General features: G+C 39.4%; 1 protein-coding gene across 2 annotated transcripts in view; it reads right to left on the bottom strand.

Annotated features, from left to right (window-relative positions):
* The window catches only part of IPCEF1 (interaction protein for cytohesin exchange factors 1), a 206,319-nt gene that overhangs the window by 121,172 nt on the left and 67,336 nt on the right, over positions 1 to 17,811 (bottom strand). For both annotated transcript variants that reach the window (XM_008007648.3, XM_073022320.1), the window contains exon 2: positions 13,362 to 13,405. The gene's annotated coding sequence lies outside the window, so the exon portion shown is untranslated. The remainder of the gene's footprint in view (positions 1 to 13,361; positions 13,406 to 17,811) is intronic.

Raw genomic sequence — 17,811 nt, 5'->3', positions numbered from 1 at the left:
GAGAGAGAGAAAGAAAGAAAGAAAGACAGAAAGGGGGGGAGGGAGGGAAGGAAGGAAGGAAGGAGAGAGAGAGAGAGAAAGAAAAAGAAAGAAAGAAAAAGAAAGAAAGAGAAAGAGAGAGAAAGAGAAAGAAAGAAAGAAAGAAAGAAAGAAAGAAAGAAAGAAAGAAAGAAAGAAAGAAAGAAAGAAAGAGAAAGAAAGAAAGAAAGAGAAAGGAAGGAAGGAAGGAAGGAAGGAGAAAAGGAGCAGGGGAGAGAGGAAGGAAGGAAGGGAAAAGAAAAAAGAAGAAAAGAAAAAAAGGGAGGGAGGGAAAGAGGGAGGGAAGGAGGGAAGGAGGGAGGGAGGAAAGGAGGGAGAGAGGAAGGAAGGAAGGAAAAGAAGGAGGGAGGGAAGAAAAGAAGAGAAAAGATCATTTTTAGGGGCCTTGTAATTTTGCAAAGGTTGTGCCCAAGGGTTACCAGACAAGAGAGACCATAAGGAGTTAAAATACTATATATATCATAGTAAGGGCTGCTTTACCCAGAATAGGGTGACTTTTCTTGGAGGCTCTTATAATGATATTTGGCAGAACTATTGCAAACTGTTTTCAGTCTTCACAGCAACGCTGTAAAGTAACTTACACTTTTACACATGAAGAAACTAATATACAGAGTGGGTAGACTAACTACACAACTAGCAAGTTAAAGCCAAATTTAAATTCAGATTTTCAAACTCCAGGTCCAGGGCCCTGTGGTCATCAGCAGTGCTGTCTCAGAATAATCTTTGCCTTTTCAAATTCTCCTTAGAAGCAGGCTTTTTTTTTTTTTTTTTTTCTCAACAGTAGATCTCATTACATTCTTAGAGAATGAATCTAATAATTCTTACAGACATTGAAGGCAAGACACACAGTGGGCACCTAATAAATATCTGTTTACTTACATTGGCCCTCCCTCAACTTTAGGACAAGTTAGAATGAGTAAGCTATTTACCAAATTTAGACAATTCAGGGGGACCTAAGGTGGCTAGCAGTGATAATGTGGCTGCCCAAAGGGCTACTCGTGGGATCACAGATCAGCTGCCGCTGTGTGCTCTGGAAGGGTCTGATCAGCAGGCAATACAGCTCTCAGAAAGAGACACTGACGAGCTGCACGCAGCTCGTTTGGGAATTATGCATCCTAGGTGAGGCTTCATTCAGAAATTATGAAGGGCTCACATCCTGGTCAGAATCCCACATAGGCAGGCTATGAATTGAAGGCTTAAACCATATCATGCTGGTAACCACACAGGCACAAGGACCTCAATTTTGCATCTGCTGAAAAATCTGGGTTAGCGTCTCCAAAACATCTAAAGCAAGAACGAGAGAAGTCACTAAAACACACCTATTTATTCTTTAGGAAGGACTGAAATTAAAGTCATTCTTAAATACCCGCCAAACCAAATTGAGATATTTGTTGACACAATCCACATAAGTGAATGCCTTCAGGAATAGATTCGCTTTCTCTGAAATCATAACATGTATGCAAAGAGACACCTAGTGGAAAAATACCTAAGTACAATATTTACCTTAAGACAAAAGATTAAATTGTCTCGACTCCCTAATTTGACATTCTTTCTATTTAAATAGCGCATTTTTTAAAATCACTAGAATCATAAACTCAGAAATCTAAGTTTTCAAAAAGAAAATTTTCTATTTGTTTCTCCAGGAAGCACTGGCTCTTTTATTGGTGGTTGTTGTTGTTAATTAGACTATCTTACTGTATAAAGTACTGCGAAGTAATACAAAAATTACAGAGCAGACTGTAACTAGCCAGTCACTTCACCTTTCTCTGAACACATGTGGGCTTATTTTTTGTTTCCATCCCTTTATAGACTTTGCCTGTGAGATTTTCCGCTTGTCTTCGGGTTGCTTTTTTCTTGCTTTTAATTAAGTAAAGTCAAAGACTTTTTTTTCCAGCCAGCTTCCTGTGGTCCGCCCAGCTTCCTGTGGTCCACCCACTCTCGTCTCTACATGCTCACTTTCTCACTCACACCTCACCTACACGCTGTACTGCGCCCACCTCCTCACCTTCCATGCACAGATGCACCTTCCTCTCTCCTTCCTGCCCTAAATACCTTCATTTAACCTCAAAAGTAAAAGTCTGTCATCACAAAATAGAAGGAATCACCTATTTTTTTCCTTTACTCCATAGTACTAAAATTCAGCTATGACAATTGTTTAGATTACTATTTTTAAACTCCTGTGTAGAAAAAAAAAAGTTTAGATTGGAAATTGATTTTTAATTTAACAGATATGTTTAATTGCAATTTCTATGACCTCGCGGGCTCAACTTCACGGGATTTTACATCTGAAAGAGGAACATGTGCTCTAGCAGAAGCCAGATTGACATTCACCAGGTCCAGGTTCCCTGATGCTCCTGTGCTGCAAAGAGCCAAGCCGTGTGGACAGGCCCAGGAGAACGGGATGCCAAGTAGAGAATGGGAATCCAGGAGACGCCAAGGCTCCAGACGTATGGATGCAAAAGTGATCTTGAAAGTAGGGATCCTCCAATCCTAGTCACCCCAGCTAAAGTCACATGGGTCAAAGATGAACTGCCAAGTCAAGCCAAACCCTCTCCAAATTCCTGTCATGGTCAAAACAAAAAGGTCCTTACTCCACTGTTTTCAATAAGTAAGAAGGTCCTTATTCCTACATCACATATTTGATGGTGACATGTTGAAATCTTTTCCTTTGATATTAGCAATAAACCAAAGATTCTCATTATCACTTAACAACATTGTCTCAAAGGTACTGGAAAACAATGGTAAAAATAATTATGATTAAAAGGTAAAAAAATCAAGATTGTCAGTATTTTCAGATGATACAGTTTTACATGCAGAAAGAATCTACACATTAACAATTACAATTAAAAAGTGGGCCAGGTGTGGTGGCTCATGCCTGTAATCCCAGCACTTTGGGAGGCTATGATGTGTGGATCGCTGGAGCTCAGGAGTTTGAGACCAGCCTGGGCAACATGGAGAAACCCTGTCTCTACCAAAAATACAAAAAAAAAAAAAAAGCTGGTCATGGTGGTGTGCACCTGAGGTTCCAGCTACTTCAGGGGCTGGGGTGAGGAGATCCCTTGAACCTGGGGGATGGAGGTTGCAGTGAGCTGAGATCATGCCACCACTCTCCAGCCTGGGTGACAGAGCCAGACCCTGTCTCAAAATTTTAAAAAAGTGGACATAAGAAGGTTGCTAGCTACAAAGCCAATATGTTAAAATCAATAACATTTCTACCAGCCACCAACAGTTTGAAAGTAAAATTTCTAAGAAAGTAGCAGTATCATAAAAATTCAAATATGTTAGAATGAATCTAATAAAAAAAGATGTATAAGACTTCAATGAAGAAATCAATTTTTGAAAGAAACTTTAAAACGGTATAAATAAATGGAAAGGTGTTGCGTTCATTCATTGGAAGAGTCAATATTGTGAAGATGACTCTGGCTAGTGCTTTTCCTTTGCCGTTATCTTCATTATTCTGTGGTCATAAGGATATTGTCCTACTTTTCCTTCTACAAATTTTATTGCCTTGTCTTCCTTATTAGATCTACAATATACTTGGAATTGATTCTCTATTATGGTTTCAAATAGGGGTCAAGTTTCATCTTTTAAATTAATAGCCAATTATGTCAGTATCATCTATTGAAAATACTGTCATTTCCCCCACTGGTTCTAACCATAAAGGAAAAGCTGTAAGTTGAAACATATTAGAATTAAGAATTCCCATTCATCAAAAGACAACCTTAGGGACCGAGAAAACAAGCAAATGAATGAGAAGAAATATGTGCCATACATATAACTTGCATGAGGCCATGCATCCAGAATCTATAAAGAACTCCCATGAATCAATAAGGAGCAGGCAGAAAACCTAAGACAAAAATGAGAAAAGACTTACTGGCCTTTGACCAAGGAGGAACATCAATTAGCCAGTATATATAGGAGAGACACTAAACCTCATTAACGATCAGGGAAATGCAAGGCAGAACAGCAATGAAACATAATTAAACAGCCACCAAAACAGTGTAATTTTAAAAGACTGACAGTGCCAAGCATTGGCAACATTGCAGAGCCAGTGAAAACTCAAAAGATTGCCAGTGGAAAATTATTTTGGAAAAGTATTTGGTAACACTGGCTAAGGTTAATTATATGCATAGTCTATGCCCACAACCACATGCCTCAGATATGTGTGCAAATGTATGCTGAAAATGTGTAACAATGATTCTATCCAGTTCGTTAATAACAACCAGAACAAAAAAACAGGGCTGGGCATGGTGGCTCAGGCCTATAATCCCAGTGCTTTGAGAGGCCAACATGGGAGGATCACTGGAGGCCAGAAGTTCAAGACCAGCCTGGGAAACAAAGTGAAACTCTATGTCTACAAAGAAGTAAATCATTAAAAAAATTGTTTAAAAAAAAAAAAACAAAAGAACAAAACAAATGTGCATCAATGGGAAAATGAATAAATGGTGATATAGTCATTACACTGAACTACATAGCAATCAAAAAGAAAAAGACTACTTCTACCCACAGTGACATAACATTGAGAGAAAGAAGCTAGACACAAAAGAATATAAATGATATGATTCCATTTATATAAAAGAATACAGCAGCCAACACTAGATCATAGTGTTTAGGGAAGTGTACTCGGCTCATAAAATGATAACAAAATGCAACCACAATGACCACAAATGGCAGGAGAGTGATAACCTTTGAAGAGGAGTCAGGAATTATTTATTGGAAGGGGTACAAGAGGGGATTCGGGATCCCAGTGGTATTCTGTCTCTTGACTCAAGTGGCAGTTGCAAGAATTAACACTTTATGATAAATCATCTAGCTATTCCATTTGTTTCATGTTTTCCACTGTATGTATGTTATATTTCAAAATAAAAGTCATTTTGAAAAGTGAGAACCAGGCCAGATGCTATGGCTTATACCTGTAATCCCAACACTTTGGGAGGCCAGGGTGGAAAGATTGTTTGAGGCCAGGAGTCTGAGACCAGCTTGGGCAACATAGTGAGAATCCCCATCTCAACAGATCAATTTAAAAATTAAGTCCAGGTGCAGTGGCTCACGCCTGCAATCCCAGCACTTAGGGAGGCCGAGGCGGGCAGATCACTTGAGGTCAGGAGTTCAAGACCAACCTGGCCAAGATGGTGAAACCCCGTGCCTACTAAAACACACACACACACACACACACACACAAAAAAAAATTGCCAGGTGTGGTGGTGTACATCTGTAATCCCAGCTACTTGGGAGGCTGAGGCAGGAGAATTGCCTGAACCTGGGAGGTGGAGGTTGCAGTGAGCTGAGATCACAACACTGCACTCCAGCCTGCGTAACACAGCAAGACCCCATCTCTAAAAAAAAAAAAAAAAAAAAAAAAAAATTCAAAAAGTAGCCTTGTGTGGTATTGCATGCCTATAATCCTAGCTACTTAGGAGGCTGAGATGGGAGGATCACTTGAGCCCAGGAGTTTGAGGTTGCAGTGAGCCATACTGCATTCTAGCCTGGATAGCAATGTGAAAGGTTGTCTCTAAATAAATAAATAAACTCTTGTTGAAGACTTTAGTTTTCCTTGAAGCGAAATGGGCAAGCTTGGCCAGGCATGGTGGTTCAAGTCCGTAATCCCAGCATTTTCAGAGGCCGAGGAGGGTGGATCACGTGAGGTTAGGAGTTCGAGACCAGCCTGGCCAACATGATGAAACCCCATCTCTACTAAAAATACAAAAAATTAGCCAGACGTGGTGGCTCACAACCTGTAATCCCAGCTACTCGGGAGGCTGAGGCAGGAGAATAACCTGAACCCAGAAGTGGAGGTTGCAATGAGCCGAGATGGCACCATTGCTCTCCAGCCTGGGCAACAAGAGTGAAACTCCATCTCAACAACAACAACACAAAAAAATAGCCTGGCATGCTGGCACTTGTCTGTAATCCTATACTTGGGAGGCTGAGGCAGGAGAATAACTTGAACCTGGGAAGCAGAGGTGGCAGTGAGCTGAGATTGTGCCGTTGCACACCAACCTGAGTGACAGAGCAAGACTCTGTCTCAAAATAAAATAAATAAATAAATAAAATGAATGGCTTTGTAGGGTTCTGATCCGACAAACACATTAACAGCTCTGGTTCCAGCACTGAGAACAGACTGAAAGAGAGAAAAGACATAAACAGAGAAACCAATTAAGAGGCTACTGGAATGATCCAGGGAAGAGATTACAATGTCATCTCTTTTGCTGGACCAGAGTGGTAGCAGTAGAAGTGGTAAGAAGTAGACAGATCAAAGTACTTACTCCTCTTTGTCACAGTGACCAATCCAGAAAGGAGTACGTGCATCAAGTCAAGATAATCAGGAAATCCTGTCCGAAATATTGGGAAAGAGATTTGTCCCTTTTTTCTGGGGTGTCAGCCATGAATGCCCTGCAAACCTGGAGTTAGCAGTGGTCACCTTTGTGAAATGGTGGAGAAAAGAGATTGAAAATGAAGCCACAACAGCAGGAAGCAGAACCCAGGGAGAGAGTGGAAAAAATCTTCTATGCTACAAAATAGTCAATCCCACAAATTTTCAAGGATGTACATTTGAGGGCAGGGCGCGGTACCTCATTCCTGTAATCCCAGCACTTTGGGAGGCCGAGGTGGGTGGATCACCTGAGGTCAGGAGTTCGGAACCAGCCTGGTCAACATGGTGAAACCCCGTCTCTACTAAAAATACAAAAAAAAAAAATTAGCCAGGCGTGCTGGTGCACGCCTGTAATCCCAGCTACTCAGGAAGCTGAGGCAGGAGAATCACTTGAACCTGGGAGGCGGAGGTTGAAATGAGCCGCATTGCACTCCAGCCTGGGGCACAAGAGCAAAACTCCATCTCAAAAACGAAAAACAAAAACAAACAAAAACAAAAGGCCAGGCATGGGAGCTCACACCTATAATCCCAGCACTTTGGGAGGCCGAGGCGGGTGGATCACGAGGTCAGGAGATGGAGACCATCTTGGCTAACTCAGTGAAACCCTGTCTCTACTAAAAATACAAAAGTTAGCCAGGCACGGTGGTGGGCACCTGTAATCCCAGCTACTCGGGAGGCTGAGGCAGGAGAATGGTGTGAACCCGGGAGGTGGAGCTTGCAGTGAGCCGACATTGCGCCACTGCACTCCAGCCTGGGCAACAGAGCAAGACTCCGTCTCAAAAAATACAAACAAATACAATACAATACAATACAATACGATGTAAGTTTGAATATATCTTGTGAAATTTCAGAATTTCAAAGTATACAGAGAATTCTAAAAGTTTACAGACAGAACAAAAATGTTCTATCTCTAAAACAAGAACAGCATTAGATTTCTCATGCAAGATGAGCTGCTGAAGGACATGGGGACAATACCTTTGAAGTTCTGAGTGAAAATAAATTTGTACATAAAGTTCTATATCTAACCAAACACACAATCAAGTGTGAGTGCAAAATAAGCATATTTTAGACATGTTTGTTTATTCCTTATGTGCCCTATGTAAAAACATTGCTTGGTAAAATACTTTAATAAACTGACAAAGACATTTAAAAAGAAAAACGTGAGATAGAAGGAGAAGAACATGAGATTAAGATTCAGGGAAAGATGAGCATATAATTAAAAAAAGATGTACACATAAAATACAATCTACTGAAACTACGCAAGTATAGTTTCATATTTCCAGCTTGATATCCTTTAAATTGATTTTGCAATCAATCCTCACACATTTGCAGTTACATTTAATTTCAAGTAATGATTTTGTTGGGAAAAAAGAAAGTACCATTAATAACACCAATGAAGTCTATAAACAGATGAAGGCTAAAATGTAACTAGACATTTTTCTGCTGTTGATGGTATCTATGCCTTCACTAATTCCTTCTTCATAATCCTTGTTTCACTTGTTCTCACCTAAACTCAGAAAGTAAAAAATGTGAAGTTAATTTTAAAATAGTAAAATAACTCAATTACCTGACAGAACAGAAGGAATCGTAAGTGTGACTGATTTAGAAAGGAAGGGTGTTGTATAGAGACACTGGATGTGATAACTTTGCAGCACATAAAATCAGATAAGAAATTGCTACTGTGCTCTATGTCTAGTTCTCCTCTTCTCCCTCAGCCCCCAGGAAGACCTCCCAGGCCCATGCAGTTAGGAGAGGCCATGTGAGTTGTTCTGACCAATGGGGACTGGGTAGAGGTGATGTCATCACTTTGTGTCTGGAGAAGAGTATGAGTGCCCCACACCCTCCTGTGTCATGGCCAACTCTGAAGCCACCTATTGACATGGTGGTGTTACAGGATGGTGGAGCTTTCATCAGCCTGAATCCCTGAGTGATTATGTGGAGTAGAGGAGCCCTCCCCTCCTGACTGAACATAGAGTTTGGGTAAGAAATCAGAGTTACAGCTAGGCACAGTGGCTCACGCCTATAATCTCAGCACTTTGGGAGGCCGAGGCAGGTGGACCACAAGGTCAGGAGATCGAGACCATCTTGGCCAACATGGTGAAACCCCGTCTCTACTAAAAATTAGCCAGGCATGGTGGTGTGAGCCTGTAGTCCCAGCTACTCGGGAGACTGAGGCAAAAGAATCACTTGAACCCGGGAGGCAGAGGTTGCAGTGAGCCGAGATCATGCCACTGCACTCCACCCTGGGTAACAGAGTGAGACTCCGACTCAAAAAAAAAAAAAAGAAATCAGAGTTACTCGAGAGTTAATTTCAGCATAACACAGTCTAGTCTAATAAGAGCTCCTGTGCCTCATTAATTATTAACACAAGTCTTTTCTATATTTCTTCAAGCTCTATTTAAATTTTTTCTGTGTAAACTGACATACACCCAAGGTAGGTAGTTGCCTTTTTTAACAGTTTGGCTGGAAGGTGATTTTATTAGGAAAGATATTGATGTCTCTACTGAGGATAATAAACTCAGGGAAAATGAAAATGGTAACAAGAAACCTTTCGCTTGCTGAGAAAACTCGATCTTTTCTATTCCCTTTTCCTCACTGTCTACCTATAATAAATGCAGAAAATTTTCTGAGGAAATGCCCTATTAATGTGTGGAAATAATCTCAAAAGATTTAGAGATTTTCAGTTAGTACCTCATCATTCTTGAAATTGGATTCTATTTTTTAGAAAGCTATACCCATATTTTTGAGCTAAAATTTTAAAAAAGCAAAAATATTATTAACCAGGAAAACAATAGCTCCAATGTTAACCTGCCCTCTCAATAATCTGAAAAGCTTACAGATACTGTTTTCAAGAAATAATGTCCATATAACTATTCTTTTGCCAGTTCTTTTTTTGTAATCTAGTTGCCCACATTCTTGTTCATATTGTTATATTTTGCACACATATGCACAAAAATTATGAGCCTTCAAGAAGAAAATACATGTGGTCATCTATTTCTTCACTGCCAGCACACAAGTTTTTAACACAGAGTTTATTTTAAAATAAGGCAAGAAACCCTTGGAGTCTGAGTTGTTTCTTTATTAGAGGTGTGAGACCTGGCCCCACACGTTTCTGTTCTGGAAAAAGTCCATTGACACCTTGAATCACTTGGTAACATAAATCAAAATTAAGCCGTCCTTAGAACATAAGTTTCATAGGCCATAAGCAAGTAAAAAATAGTAAGAAAAATAAAACCTGATGTTCAAATGCATTCATATAAAACTTCACAATATTTACTGCCCAGCAGGAATATGTCAAAATAATTAGACAAGCATTCTGTACTTAAGAAATCTGTGGAGAACTCAAAATAATTATGGGGCCAAAAATGTAGGCACATGTGAACGAAAACTAAATATGAATTGTTTGCTCCTATACACACCCTTGAACTAAGAACTATGTCTATTACACACCAGGGCCTGTCGAGGTTGGGGGGCAAGAGGAGGGAGAGCATTAGGACAAATAACTAATGCATGTGGGGCTTAAAACCTAGATGACAGGTTGATAGATGCAGCAAACCACCGTGGAACATGTATACCCATGTAACAAACCTGCACGTTCTGCACATGTATCCCAGAACTTAAAATAAAATAAAATATTTTTTAAAAGAACTATGTTGATAATATATTAGAATGACTAGATAAACAAGATTCCTTTAGTATTGCTTAATGACAGGATTAAAAGATGAAAATTGTTAACATGCTTTTGCATCAAGTTGGAGGACATTTTATTACCCTAGTAACTGGTTCAAGACTTTCTCTTATGTAAACATTTGACTTTGCTAGAAAAATATCATAAGGAGCCCCTTGGTCATAAAATCTGAAATCCAGCGGTGTTTGGATGTACGTGGAAAGACCTGCAATGAGGCAGGGAGGGGAAGAGGAGAGGTGGAGCCTGGAAAATGGGGAGAGCAGTGTGATGGAAGAAAGGACACCACAATGTCAGTTTCAGTAGAAAGCAGTGAAGAGTCTGAGCTTTGCCTTGACGTTTGCATCAGGTGGAACCAAGGCAGTATATAAGGACACCTGAAGAAGTAAGTTGCTGGGAATAAAGGCCATGGCTGATGACAAGATCATTCATCACCATCTGATATGGTTTGACCCTGTGTCCCTACCCAAATCTCATGTTGAATTATGATCTTCAGTGTTGAAAGAGGGGCCTGGTGGGAGGTGACTGGATCATGGGGGTGGATTTTCTCTTGTTGTTCTCGTGACAATGAGTGAGTTCTCATGAGATCTGGTTGTTTAAAAGTATATAACAGATCGCTTGAGCTCAGGAGTCTGAGGTCAGTCTGGGCAACATAGCAAAGCCCCCTTCCTGTTTTTTTAAATTAAAAAATAAAAATAAATAAAATATAAAAAGTGTGTAGCATTTTCCCCTTCTCTCTCTCTCTCTCTCTCTCTCTCGTTCTGCTATGTGAAGACTGTGCCTACTTCCCCTTTGCCTTCCGCCATGATTGTAAGTTTCCTGACACCTCCCCAGCCATGCTTCCTGTACAGCCTGCAGAACAGTGAGCCAATTAAACCTTCTTTCTTTATAAATGTCCCAGTCTCAGGTAGTTCTTTATAGCAGTGTGGGAATGGACTAATATATCATCATAACTAATATTTATTAAGTGCTTAATTATGCACCAGATATTGTTCTAAGAGCTGTATTCATATTAACTCATTAAATCCTTGCATCAGCTATGGGTACTAATACTGTCTCCATTTAACAGATAAGGAAAGTGAAGTGCATACAAGTTAAGCAACTTGCCCAAGGTCATACAGATTGGTGTGTATTTGTGTCACAGATAAGATTCAAACCCCAGAACTCTGAGCTCAGAGCCTCCCCTTTGTATCATTGTGCTATCTCTTGTTTTATTCCAAGAGACTATAAAGTTCATCGAATTCGGTCTTCCAACAAACGCGGTTTCTTATAACAAGCCATGTTCTTACTAGATGGCCACTGTGATGGGAGGTCCCTAATCTGACAGGCAGAAGTGTTATACTGGAAAACATACTTGACAAGTTTTGAAGACAGTAAAATCACCCACTTTTGTCAATACCTTAGGGTAATCAGTTTTTTATATTATCAATGAAAAGTATGAGTATAAAAAGCATCACTTAACATTCCTCAACAAAACATCAAATTTTATGGTAAATAAAGCATTCTTTACTGCAGAAGACAGTGCAGACATCTTACTGACTGACTCATGAGTAAATGCGTATCTTTCACATACATGTTGAAACAACAGAATTTATGTCTTAGAAGACGTCTGAACCACTAAGGTATGCACCAAAGCTAATTTGCATGTCCATGAGTTGGACAACCAGGACAACGGGTTTTAATAACTACAGAATAAGAAAAAGAAGGGCAATGGTCACCAAAAAGCACAATGGTGACTAATGAGTTATGACTAACAATGTTTCAAAGACAGTTGCAACATTATTGGAAACGGTAGAAATTACATACTGGGGACAATAGTGATTATTTTCTGGGTCATAGGAACTAATAGCATTTAAGTTATTGCTTAATGACTTAAGCACTTCTGGTAAATTTACCAGAATTTCAATTATATCTATAGAGTCACAAAAAGATGTGTCCTTAATAGATGACTGTGGGCGGCCAGGCACAGTGGCTCACGCCTGTAATCCCAGCACTTTGGGAGGCCGAGGCGGGTGAATCATGAGGTCAGGAGATCGAGACCATCCTGGCCAACATGGTGAAACCCCGTCTCTACTAAAAATACAAAAAACTAGCCGGGTGTGGTGGCGGGCGTCTGTAGTCTGAGCTACCAGAGAGCCTGGGGCAGGAGAATGGCATTAACCCGGAAGGTGGAGGTCGCAGTGAGCCGAGATCACGCCACTGCACTCCAGCCTGGAGACACAGCAAGACTCCATCTCAAAAAAAATAAGATAACTGGCAAAGAATACTTCCTTTGAATTCCCCAGCAAGTTTAAATTGTGTTTCATCTTTGGAAAAAAATGAATTAAGGCTTAGTGCAATGGCTCACGCCTATAATCCTAGCTCTTTGGGAGGCTGAGGCAAGAAGATCACTGGAGACCAGGAGTTAGAGATAGCTTGGGCAACATAATGAGACCCCGTCTTTACAAAAAATTTTAAAAATTAGCTGGGCATGGTAGCATACTTGGGAGGCTGAGATGAGAGAATCACCTGAACCTGGGAGATCAAGGCTGCGGTGAGCCACGATCATTCCACTATACTCCAGTCGGGGGGACAAAGTGAGACATTGTCTCAAAAACAAACAAACAAGAGTTAAACCAAATAAAAGATGGATACCTCAGTGAGAAGCTAAGACATATAATTCTTTTAAAATCATTTTATAATAGAAAATCACAGTAATAATGAGAAGAATATACAGGTATTCAACTCCAGTCTTTCCTAGATCATTAGGAATAAACTTATAAACTTTAGAGGTGGGGACATCTTCAGATTGTTTTACTGTTCTACTATAATTATTAAATATAAATATTTAATTGTAATTATTAGTAAATTTGAATCAGTAAGTACTCCATTTCGAGAGCATTCAGTTTACACTTGGGCATCTAAACACGCAATTGCTTGTAAAATAGACTCTTCACATAATTATAGTTTTAAAGTACTTTGATAGTCATGGTATATTCCTTACTCTGAGAGAGGCAAAAAAAAAAAAAAAAAAAAAAAAAAAGAATCAACCCATAAATAACTAAATAAATTACTTAATTCTCCCACTGAAAAGTAATCTTCAGAGGACCAGAGATAATAATACTATGAACTTCCCTCTGCATAAATCCTAGACTAGGGATAAACATATCCAGGCTACACTAATTTGATTCACAAAGTAGAACAACAAAGTGAAACTCAGGCCTTTCAAGTCATAAATATCACTAAAGAGAAAGAATTTGTTGCAAAGAGTTTTCAATTACATACCAAAAAGTTATGAACTTTCTTGGTCCAGTTCTGTTGTCTTTGACCTTTATGGAAAAAAAAAAGAGAGAGAGAGAGAAAAAGTGAGTCATGAGATTTCTGCCTGGACTCACTCACCTGGGAGAAAATCAGAATCCCACCACATCAACTCTGAGAATAAGCAACAGAATAGTAAGTCAATCATCATGATAATGTTAGGGTAGATAGCTAAGCCAACACAAACAGGTCAGGCAATGTTAAACCTTCAGGTGATGGTCAGGTAGTTGTTAAACTGGCTCTCTCAAATAATAATTGGTGGCAGCTGGTGCCAGGGACAGGCAGTCTCCCAATAGGTAGGAAACATTTGAAGTTGGTGATCAGCAGCTTCCTGGTAAGATCTCAGGAGTTGGCAAGTGGGCCCAAGTATGTGTACTAAGGGGCAAAATGGCAGAGTTTAACTAGTATATGACCTCCCTCTAGGAACACTCGACTGGTAAGGGAAAAAGGCCTCAAGTGAGCATGCACACAACTTCAGTAAATACACTGAGCATGCTCCCCTCCCAAGCGCTGGCAGGCCACTGCGCATGCGGAAAGCTCGCCCCAAGGGAAGAATCGGGGAGGAGAGACAGAAACCCGTGTACCATGCCGATGTATAAAACCCCAAGTCAAAGATCAAACAGGGTACTTGGATCTCTCAAGTTGTTTGCTTGGCACTTTTCCAAATGTCCTTTACTTCTTTGGTTGGTGCTCTAAAACTTTTTAATAAGCTCTCACTCCTCAAAAACTTGCCTCAGTCTCTCACTCTAAGTCATGCCCCTCAATCGAATTCTTTCCTTCGAAGAGAGAAGAATCAAGTTGGTGCAGACCTGCACAGATTCACCTCTGCTAACAATAACTTCCCAATGTCTCTCTCAAAAAATGAAAATAAAAGTTTTTATCTCATAGGAAAGAAGATCTGGGTAGCAAATTATCACAAAATCATTAAACTGAGATCCTCAAACTTGAATTTTTTCTAAAGAGGACAGTAAAAATAATGTTCTGTCCTTTCAAACACACCCCGATACATTTTTACTTCACTTTTAAATACCACAAAAGATGTGCATATGGATTGAGAACTACCTATTTTCCTGAAATTTTTCCAGTGGGAATATATTTCTTTTTTTTTTTTTTTTTTTTTTTTTTTTTTTTTTGAGACAGAGTCTCACTCTGTGGCCCAAGCTGGAATGCAGTGGCACACAATCTCAGCTCACTGCAACCTCCACCTCCCGGGTTCAAGTGATTCTCCTGCCCCAGCCTCCTGAGTAGCTGGGATTACAGGTAAGTGCCACCATGCCCAGCTAATTTTTGTATTTTTAGTAGAGACAGGGTTTCGCCATTTTGGTCAGGCTGGTCTTGAACTCCTGACATTGTGATCCGCCCACCCCCGGCCTCCCAAAGTGCTGGGATTACAGGCATGAGCCACTGCGCCCAGCCAGTGGGAATATGTTTCAAATTAGTAACAATAATCCTGTTCATTGCCTAAAAGCATACATTTATAAAAACACAGATTTTTCTTTTTTAAAATCTATATATCGGCATCTCACAGAAAAATAAAATTGCAGGAAGACACGCTCTGTAATGGACATTTTTCAAGATCTGTATTTTAATAACTCAATCTACTTGAGTACTTGGATTTTTTCTTTTTAAATTTTTTTTCCAAAATTGTATTTTGAAAATGTTTAAAACTGTAGAAAGGTTGTAGGAATAGGTAGCAATGAACAACTAGATGGCCTTCACCTTGATTCCCAAATTATGACACTTTTCCACATTTGCTTTATCTCTCTGCATATCTAAATATTTTGCTGAACCATTTGAGTCACTTGTAGACATAAAGATGGTTCAACCCCTATATACTTCAGCATATACCTCCTAAGAGCAATGATCCCACCATAGTTACATAATAATGGTCACACTCAGGAAATTTTTTTTTTTTTTGAGATGGAGTCTTGCTCTGTGGCCCAGGCTGGAGTACAGTGGTATGATCTCGGCTCACTGCAAGCTCCGCCTCCCGGGTTCACACCATTCTCCTGCCTCAGCCTCCTGAGTAGCTAGGACCACAGGTGCCCACCACCACGCCTGGCTAAATTTTTTTTGTACTTTAATAGAGATGGGGTTTCACCATGTTAGCAAGGATGGTCTTGATCTCCTGACCTCGTGATCCACCCGCCTCGGCCTCCCAAAGTGCTGGGATTACAGGCTTGAGCCACCATGCCCAGCCACACTCAGAAAATTTTAAATTGACACAATGCAATCAATATACAGTCCAAATGGTCAATTATATCACTGATGTCTGTTTCAGTGTGGAAGATTTGTTATATTTTATTTTAAATCCTGAATTTAATCAGGGATCACCAAGGCATGTCTACAGTCTCCTTTTACCTTTCATGACACGTTTTTGTAGAGTCCAGGCCAGTTGCTTTGCCTAACATTCCTCAATTTGGATTTGACTGACTGTTCCTTCACAACTAAGTTAAACATTTCTGGCAGAGGTACTCACAGGTTGGAATGCTTTCCTTGTTTTTATACATTCGGAAAACCACATAACAGGTTGGATTAGTATTTCCTTTCAATCACTTAATAACACTTAGTGATTGTCTCGTATAAAGTAAATTTAGTGTCACAGTTTGCAGTTTACAAAATGCTTTCATATGGATTAATTTATGCAATTTGCACTACAATCCCATGAGGTAGGTTTTTTATTTTGGTCATCTTTTCTCTTCTGAATGAAATTTTATCCAAGTTCATACAATCAGCAAGTCTAGTTCAGTGCCCAAAATTTAAATATAGAATTCCTGTAAAAATCACCCTGGAGTAAGAAACCCTCTATTTTCATGTCAAATAAATCCAGATCCCTTTTTCTGTTTTGTAACCTGTACTCCCTGTTGTCCAAACCCTTTGCCTTACAGTTCTTATTTTGTGGTGTTAAATTACAAGGTAGTGAGGCGTCATGATTTATCTAAACATTTCCAACCATGATTATTTCAAATTATAACAGTTAAACCAGAAACAATGGGAAAAATGGGTATTAACTTAAAAGTGGCGATATGTTAAAATAAATGAGTGTTAGCTGTATCGAGTAAGCTAACACTCAAAGTCACTGGCTTTTCTTCATGTTTTTGCCTCTGCTTTGGTGCAACTAATACTGTGCTAGCTCTTTCTTTCTCCCAGAACAAGATCTTATGTCACTTCCTCCTACCTTCTAAAGCAATGAAAACAGTATTTCCTGATGTAGTCATCTGTATGTTTACAAAAACTCTCTAGCATATTAAATTAGGTAGCTTTTCTTATTTACTTTTTGCCTTGGGGGCCTCACAACTGCAGTGTTGTTTAGCCTAGAATCAAGTCAAGAAAAGTTTGGGAATCGGTGTATGTAACTTGAGTCACAACCTATAACATGAATCTCTAAAAGACATTCCAGCCAGAAAGAGAAACAAACAGGTTTCCCAACCTACAGCTCAAGGGTACTGACACGGGCAAAAGCCAGACAAGGTTTAGAATGATACTGAAATCTAAAAAGCAGTACCACCCAAGTCCAGGTCAGCGCAACTGCAGATGCTTATCTGGGTGGCATTAGACTCAGATGTACCATCTAAACCATTTTCAGTATAGAAAGATATTCAAGAAAATAGGGTGCAATGGTCCACTGACAAAAACCACTTTACCAAACCTCAAGCTGAGATAACAGATCAAGATCCGTTCACTGCTTCATCAGTGCACCATTTCTCTAACACTCAGTGATCTGAATATCTCACTTCAAAGTAAAAGAGCAATTAGAGCAATTTAAAATGTCTGAATAACGAGTGTGATATTGTTATTGTCCAGTGTTCAATTTCATAAAGAAGCAGGAACAGACTCCTGAAAAATATCCAGAGAAAAAAATGAACTATCTTTTCCACTTCCACAGAGCTCTTCAAGCATTACATAACTTTCTTTTGAATTGGCATATTATGCATCCCCTAAAAGAAAACTCTGTACTGGAATCCCAAGGAAAGCATTATTCTTATTCTTCATTTGAATTACTTTTTAGGCCAAATACAGTAAAGGAAGTTGCATTGATGATTGTGCTTAAATACACAAATTGTGGCAAGACAGGGAGCAGTAAGAAATGTTTCAACTGTGAAGTCTTTAATAGAACATGTATCATTCATTTTTCCCCACTAATCCTCAACAGACTCCTATTATCTTCAAATAATAATAAGAGAGGCTGCCTGCCATTAATTTAATCACTGTAATTTCCTAAGAAATAAAGACTGATGTCTATTCAAAATTATTCCAATTATGTCTTTGAACATGAGTTCAAAACTGGTAAAATTACCACTTTCAACAATATATTAACCTCCTAATTGTTATTAGTAATTCTCACAATCCTCTCAGAGCAAAGAATGACACTGGGGCCCAATTTTTTTATTCAACTTTGAGACACAATTATTTTTAA

The sequence above is a fragment of the Chlorocebus sabaeus genome, chromosome 13, assembly GCF_047675955.1.
Source record: "Chlorocebus sabaeus isolate Y175 chromosome 13, mChlSab1.0.hap1, whole genome shotgun sequence".
Lineage (NCBI taxonomy): Eukaryota > Metazoa > Chordata > Mammalia > Primates > Cercopithecidae > Chlorocebus > Chlorocebus sabaeus.
Note: the sequence above shows the minus strand (reverse complement) of the source record. Positions and strands in the feature narration are given on the sequence as shown.